This window comes from Vicia villosa, unplaced genomic scaffold, assembly GCF_029867415.1.
Source record: "Vicia villosa cultivar HV-30 ecotype Madison, WI unplaced genomic scaffold, Vvil1.0 ctg.000004F_1_1_1, whole genome shotgun sequence".
NCBI classification, from domain to species: Eukaryota; Viridiplantae; Streptophyta; class Magnoliopsida; order Fabales; family Fabaceae; genus Vicia; species Vicia villosa.
Window position 1 is genome coordinate 1,917,385 of NW_026704934.1, and position 8,643 is coordinate 1,926,027.

The 8,643-nt window shown below is 29.8% G+C and overlaps 1 pseudogene; it reads right to left on the reverse strand.

Moving 5' to 3' along the window:
- Positions 1–2,691: 2,691 nt before the first annotated feature.
- LOC131621451 (cell division cycle protein 48 homolog) lies at positions 2,692–6,422 on the reverse strand (annotated as a pseudogene).
- Between the last annotated feature and the right edge of the window lie 2,221 nt (positions 6,423–8,643).

An 8,643-nucleotide genomic window follows, 5' to 3' on the forward strand; every position in this document is an offset into this window, starting at 1 on the left:
TTTCTCTTTTTCTATATTTTCTACTTCTTGTCTTTTCTTTTTTAATAGGGGATGCATTAATTTATTTTATTTTATTTAGCTTTTTTGTTAAGACAAATGTTAAGGATGTAGTATAATAGTATAATTATAATGTGTAATGATGTTGGTTATGGGGTGCCAGCAGGTGAGTTCAATATCTACAATTGGCCAACTAGTGCTTGCCACCTTTGTTTGATTGTAACTTTTTTTTTATAACTAGTGTGATACCCGTGCGTTCGCACGGGTACCCGTCGTTTTCGCGCATTTGGATTGAGGAAAATAAAAGGTATTAGTAAAAGACTGAATTTTTGTTAAAATGGGTAAATTTATAAAAATACTAATATTAAAAAAACTGAATATTGAAAATAAAAAGTAATTAATAAAATAAAGTTTATATTGTTTTAGATTGAATAATACAAAACTAAAGATGCATTTAAGAAATGTAGAGGTTTCATTGAGAAATAATTGGTTTTAAATAAAAGAATAATTAGTGTTCTTTGATTAGTATGCAATAAAAATTGGAAAGATTAATTATTTGGCTTAAATTATTAGTGTTTTAGCAATAGTAGAACAAAATGTGACCTGCATAAAGAATACACAACACAATGTTGATTGTCCAATACAATAAACTTAATTACATTTACTTTCAACATATTAACATCGCTTTCTGTTAATATTCAATATTTTAATTAATTATTCAATGTTTCCGTTAATATTCAATAGTTTGATCAATATCTTCATGTTCCCTTTAATATACAATATTTTGATTAGTAACTTCATATTTTCGTTAAGATTCAATATTTTGATTAGTAACTTCATGTTTTCGTTAATATTCAATATTTTGATCTGTAACTTCATGTTCTCGCTATTATTCAATATTTTGATCAGTAATTTTCTGTTCCCGTTAATATTAATATTTTGATCAATAGCTTCATGTTCCTATTAATATTAAATATTTTTATCAGTAACTTCATATTCCCGTTAATATTTAATATTTTGATTAGTAACTTCATGTTTCCGCTAATATTAATATTTTGATCAGTAACTTCATGTTTCTGTTAATATTCAATATTTTTATCAGTAACTTTATGTTTCTGTTATTAGTAAATTCATGTTTCCGTTATTATTAAATATTTTGATCAGTAACTTTATGTTCCCGTTAATATTCAATATTTTGATCAGTAATTTAATATTGCCGTTAATATTCAATATTTTAATTACTAAATTCATGTTCCCGTTAATATTAATTGATTAAAATCAATTTACAAATCAAATATATTATTACATATATAAAAATATTTGAATCAATCGTATATATATATATATATATATATATATATATATATATATATATATATATATATATATATATATATATATATATATATATATATATATATATATATATGGGATGTATCAAGTAGGAGGAATTTTTAAATAAGAGATAAGAGCATCTAATCCTAACTATTGGATTAATCAAGAGAGAGAAATTAAATTATTAATTATAATATTAATATAATTATTATTTCTCTCTCTTGATTAATCTAATGGTTAGCATTGAATGCTCTTATCTCTTATTTAAAAACCCTCCTACTTGATACATTCCCTATATATATATATATATATATATATATATATATATATATATATATATATATATATATATATATATATATATATATATATATATATATATATATATATATATATATATATATATATATATATATCAATAGTAAATAAATAATTAAAAAATAACACTTTTTTTGTGTTTGGATTAATATATTATTTTTACTTTTGTTTTCTATAATTGTACAAAAAATCAATAACTCGTGCGTTCACACGAATTTTGGTATGATTACCTATGCATTTATTTGTGTACTGGTATGCTACTCGTGCGTTCTCACGAGTATAGGTGTGTTATAAAATTGTTCTCTCTTTTATAAATAAAATTCTTTTATCAAAATAGTTTATTAATTCAGGTTCCGATCTCACTGGGTACAAATTGCTTATTAAAAAGTTATTAATTATTACTAACTAAATTAGTTTATTATTTTTATAAGAGATAATAAATCTATTTTTATAATTTTTTTTCGTATATAAGAATATTTGATTCAATAGCTTAATTATTCCTATATATAAATATTTTTGTTTTGATATTATTTCTAATTTTTTAATAAATAATAAATTTGTTCCTGTAATTATTCAATATTTAATTCAATAACTTAATATCAATATCATGTGTGTGTTCCATATCAATACTCGTGTGTTTACAAAAAAAAAAGTAAAATTTAGTTTGAATTTCAAAAAATTATAATTTAAAAATCCTCTATTTATTTTGTTTTTATTTCTAAATTAGATTATCTTTTAAAATTATAAATAGTAATTATGATTAATTATTAAAAGAGATAATAAATTGGTTTCTATTATTTTTATTAAAAAAAAACTAATATTTTTGAAACATGAAATTGAATAGTCAAGGTTAATTAACAAAGCTGTGAGAACCTATAATATCCCTCCAAATAGCTTGTACTGCTCTTGCCACATGTTTATTATTCGTTAATGAACCTTACCAAATAGCCAAATCTAAATTACTAATTACTAATAATATTAAAATAACAATAATAAATAATATGAAAATCTAAGCACAAACTTGCATAGAAACAGAAGGAATGATTTTGAAATATTCAAATCTTAGCATAGCAACAAAATATACAACTCAACGACCCAAAGATGACTATCTACATCTCCTTTAAACCATGTTAAGTAGTTCACTCCGCAGAAGCACTCATCTCCAATATCTCAATATATCCAGACACTCATCTCCAATATCTCCAAATTCAGACTGCAAACCAACATGCATTACGTGTACTAAACACTAAATGATACATGTACATATATATTTTACAGTGACAAATAAAAAAAATATAAAGACAAGGAGAGTTTTTAGTTTTGGTATCCTGTAATTGTTCTCTGTCCATGTCCATTGTATCAAGACTTAGATATCAAGACCTAACTATGCAAAACGGATTAGATACATGAATCAATTATCAAAATCATGAAGTATATCCAAAGAAAACTTTACAAATAATTATCACAGATCCTTAATAGAAGATCTTGATGTCTACACTTTCAGAAAAGCAATCAACACCGGAAAACAAAAACTGAAATCAAACCACACAAAAAAATGTGAAATTAATGGCATCTACGATAAATTAATGGCACTAAATGATACATGTCTTGTGTCTGTTGCAGTGAGCAATAATAGAGAGCCAAGCGATGTTTATGCCATAGCTGGAGACATCGAAGCTGGGAGATTAGGCGTCGATTGTCGCGTGAAGATTGTTGCTACATCATCAGCTTCTTTTTTTAAGTCCAATAGTTTTGTTGAGGCGTTTTGGGATTCCTTAAACGCTTTATTGCGTTTGGCGAGTGTGTTCTAGTTGGTGATGGACTTCGTGCTTCATGGACTTCGTCTCTTTTATGCTATATGCACGCATGCCTCATAATAAGTTTATACAATAATTATTATCAACATACCAACATGCAAACAGTCACCAAAGCAATCCTCTTAACCTATTAGTATTGCAGTTGTAGAAAAACTACAGCAATTACCACTAATAACCAACTTGATACTAAAGTGAAGACAATTGGTCTTCTTTTTCTCCCCCATAACAACATTTGCCTCTTACCTATTTTCTAATAGATATTGTATAAACTTCATGCAAGAAATGTGAAGAATGTAAATTGAAAATGATGATCACACGAAAAAAAATGCAGACAAATATACCTCCACAGTCTGGATTCTATGATCCTTCCAATCAATAATTCCTTCAAACTTAGAAACAACTTCCTTCACAGATTCAAATGGAGGTGCGGTATCAATAAGGCCTCTTTTTACATTAACCATCTTCGTTTGAGAGGGTGAGTCAACTGCTCCAGCAACCATCTTTACTTGATTGTGATCATTTAAAAAATCAATCGTTTCAGAAGAAGAAGCAGAAAGTTAATCTCATTATCAAAAACAGCATTAGTAACATCAACCTGCAATTCATGCCTGTCAGATATATCTTTTGTAGCACCTGGTCCAGAATCTTCAACCAACGTTAGCTGACCGCTGCTTTCTGTTAAATCCACCTTATCATTTGGAATTTAAGCTGAATTAGCAAAAGAAATATCCTCATCTGGAATCATAGGGTGACCATGAAATGCATCCATACTAAAATCTTTCTCCATGCCTTTATCATCTTCATACTCACTTCCGACCGAACTGCTCTCCTCTGGTGTTTGAAGATAATCTGGCACACGTTAGGAAAGTTATGTATCCCACCTTTATAGAAAAACTGAAGTAAACAGTACATGCTATTTGGATTCATAGCGAGTTAGCCAAAATCATTGCGGCATTGTGATCTTTTTGAGACTAAAAAGGGGCAAACTGTGATTCTGACATCAAATCGAAATTCGCGTTAACATGCTTCGACTGTATCCCATCTATTAAAGGCCACGGTGCTTCGTCTATTAAAGGCCGACATGCTTCAACTGGATCCCATCAAGCAGATATCTGCAACATGACAACAATAATCCAACATAAGAATAGCGAAAAAAATACAAATTGTTGTTGTTCACACGTACTCAACACAGCAAACCTAACAACGTACCTTTTTACTTCTCATACTTTCAGAAGCCTCGAGTGCATTGTTCTTTTTCGGCTTCTGCCGATGTGGACCATCCTGAAAAACATGCAAAAACTCTAAATCAATGGTTGCTATACTACTCAAAAATCACTTTGCATAAGATCCCAATTCCATTAAAAGAAATAGACATGGATGTTAAAAAGATGACCAAATGATTAAGAGATACCAACATCACATATGTAGGTTATCGGAACAGATCTAAACACAAAAAAGGCATCAAAATCAGTTGCGAAAATATAAAGGAAATGTGTAGTTGAATTGTGTAGGATGGCACCACCTTATGTTAGAAGACATTATTATAGCTTAATTCATCCCGACCTTCTGTAATGTTTGTAAGCCACAACAACAGCCGCCACATCTTCAAGCACACCAACAACTGTGAGAACATCACTCTCCTTCAATGTAGGGCTAATTCTAGCTGATTTTTCTCTCTTTAGTCTTATTGTTTTGTGCAGGACTTGAAAAACTGCAACAACAAACCCCATTAACACCCTGGCAACATCCAGTCACATTTTCTTCCCTGTTCACATTATCACTTTCAATACTCTTCTCGATCTTGTTGGCGAGTTCTCCATTAGAAAGTTTCTGGTCAGTTGCTCCCTTCATTAGAAAGTTTCAAGTATCAAATTTGTAAACAAATGCTTTATAAAAAATTCTAAACACTCACTGTTACTATTACAGTTTTTTCATAACTCACGGTTTCATTGAATAGAAAACCAGACATCACCTGGAGAAGCTCAAAACTGTACCTTTTCAATATTCTCTCTAATGGCATACTTGCATGCACGCTGGCAAATCTCAGTAATATCAGCACCACTAAAGCTTTGGGTGTACTTTGCAAGAGCTCTAATATCGATATCTTTTGAGATGGGGGATTTTCTCAAGCAAGCTTTAAATATCTGACGACGGGAATCTTCATCTGTGAGAGGGATATAAATCAACTGGTCTAGACGCCCTGGACGCAGAAGAGCTGGATCTATAATGTCAGGTCGGTTAGTAGCACCAATGATGAACACAGTTTTCTTTGCTGACATCCCATCCATTTCTGTTAGCAGCTGGTTCAAAACCCTGTTAGCTGCACCCTCAGCATCTCATACACTACTACCTCTCTGCAGGATAAAGAAAAGCAGAGGTTAAGTAACCATGGTTAATGTTATCTATTTGAAATAGTTGAAATGAATGAAGAGTTTAAAAGTTTGACAATAAATTTGCCCGAAGTCTAAATCAAAGCTTAGTGACCCGGACTGGTACCAACCTGAGTTACAATGAAGTCAAGCTCGTCAAAGAATAGGACACATGGAGCAGAACCACGGGCCTTGTCAAAAATTTCCCTCACGTTTGCCTCACTTTCTCCAAACCACATTGTGAGTATCTCAGGACCTTTGATACTGATGAAGTTTGCCTGGCATTCATTGGCAATAGCTTTTACCAAAAGTGTTTTACCACAACCAGGAGGACCATAGAAAAGAATTCCCTTTGAAGGCGACGTGCCAAATTTCTCAAACTTTTCAGGGTGTTCCACTGGATATTGAACAGTCTGCAAAAAAGAACAACAAAAATGTTCAGACGCAGATAAAAGTAAACATATCAATGTCATTATGTAAGAGCTTCACTCACCTCTTAGAGTTCCCTCTTAACATTTTCGAGACCACCGATATCTTCCCAGCTACAATTAGGCACTTCAACAACCTGTTTTAATAGAGAAGTTTAGATTATACATACCCAATAAATTAAAGTGAGAACAGGAGGACAAGTATATTAATGTAGGATTCATTCCGTAACAGTAGAAGGATTCATTTCGTAGTTAATACCATATTCTTTCATATCATTACTTTTGAAACTTATAGACTGTTTGTGAACTACCTGAATCATATCATATCCAACAACAAAAAATTGTTCCAAACCGAAAACAAATAATAATTAACTTTTTCACATACCCAGATACACTTGTTTTTCACAATCCCTGCAATTATTGAAAGACAAAAAAAAAAATCAATTTTATTAGGAAGGTTTACACTTTTATGGAATTATGAAAATGAAACCAGAAATAACAATTAATACCACATATGAGATTCCCATCGACCTGTTCTTCAGTAAAAAAAAGTAACTCCTCTATACTATGAACTTCTTGACCTTGGTCCTCTACGACTCTTCTTCATAGGTTGGGAAGAAGATGAAACTTCCATTAATTTTCCACTTCCAAGTGTTTCCGATTGACAAAATTTCACACCTAAAATGTGCAAATATACGAATGGATAGAAACCCTAAAATCTGCACATATAAAATACCAATTAATATATACATAAAATATGTGCAAAATTTTTGGAGCTTTAGGACAGATCCACCATCGCGAAACCAGACACCGCCGTAAAATCGCTGAAAACGCCAGATCTACCGCCGTAAAATCGCTGAAAACGCCAGATCTGCCGCCGTATCCCCTATTCCGATTGGTACCCGTTCATCGTTCTTTGATTTCTTTAGAGAAGAAGAAATGCAGAAGGAAGAAGTGAAGAGAGAAAAATAGGGTTTTGAAATCAAAGGCAGCAGAAGAGATAAAAAAAAAAAGAAGAAGAGGAAATGAAGAGAGAAGAAGAAGGATTGTGTGGGAAGGGTAGAAAATTGAAAATGACAGGGGAGGGGTGGCGTGTTTGGTTGGTCTGCAGAAGAGCACGCTTCTCTAAAAGTAATTGTTGTTGGCCCACTGAAAATAGTATATGATTGTAAAAAATTAGTAAAAGACAATTTTTGCCCTAAAATTATTATTTTAGACTAAAGTTAATTAAAGGGTATTTTGGTGAAATCCAGAACAGTTTATTTTCTTATATTATAGATGATATAATATCTCGATCTTAAATATATCATATTTTTACTAAGTTATGTGAATTAAGAAAATCGATAATAATAATAATAATATAATTCAAAGCTATTTTTTAATTTATCATTTTCAAAATGCTTATTTGTTAGTATTAATAAAAATATATTAGAAATATTATAGAAATAAAACAGTCAATGAAGTTGAAGTATAAATAAATCATGTAAAAAAGGTCTTTTTAAGTATTATATTTAGTGATTATTAACACAATAATCTATCATATCTTTCACGAGAGTTAATTAGTTATTACAAATATTTTTAATTCATGGTTGGAGAATGTCTGAGATGTACTACTTTTAATATTTCATATTAATGTATCGTAAACTTGATGAAAGATGTTAAATAATATGTAATAATTTATATTTTATTTATATTTTCTTATAATTTTTTTACTTTTCACAAGTCATTATATTTACATTAGAAGAACTCTAATCTATTTCTCCTTTGGTACTTTGTTACTTCTATAATTAATATAACATTTTGATTTGATTCCTTCATCCTAATTTTGAATATTTCTTATTACAGTTTTTACTTTAAAAAAAATACATGACATATAAAGAAATATTTTGACAAGATAATAACAAAACATATCAAAAGAATCTTATACGGAAGCATATATATTTTTGACAAAAGTGGACCATAAATAAGCATAAAAATCATATTGCCGAATGAGGCTTCTCAATGAAGTCAATAAAAACTTGTTTTTTAAGGGAAAATTATGGCAACATATACTAATGATTGTCTTACATGATGGTACCACTGATTTCATAAATGCATATAGTATTCTTTTTTAAGATACATAAAATGCATGTAACTAACTTTTATATTATTAGGAGATAAAACCTTACATTGGTTTTTATCTCACATTCCTTTTTATATGTATTCTCTACTGTATTGTACAATAAGTGATTAGTATAGTACAATAGGTAGTTAGTTATACTTCCAGTTTACAAAGTGTACTATATAAAGGTAGCTATAGGTCTTTGTAACAGAATAATGAGAATATACACAAAGTGTATTTTGAAATGAATGCAAAGCATTTTTCTAACTCAAACATGG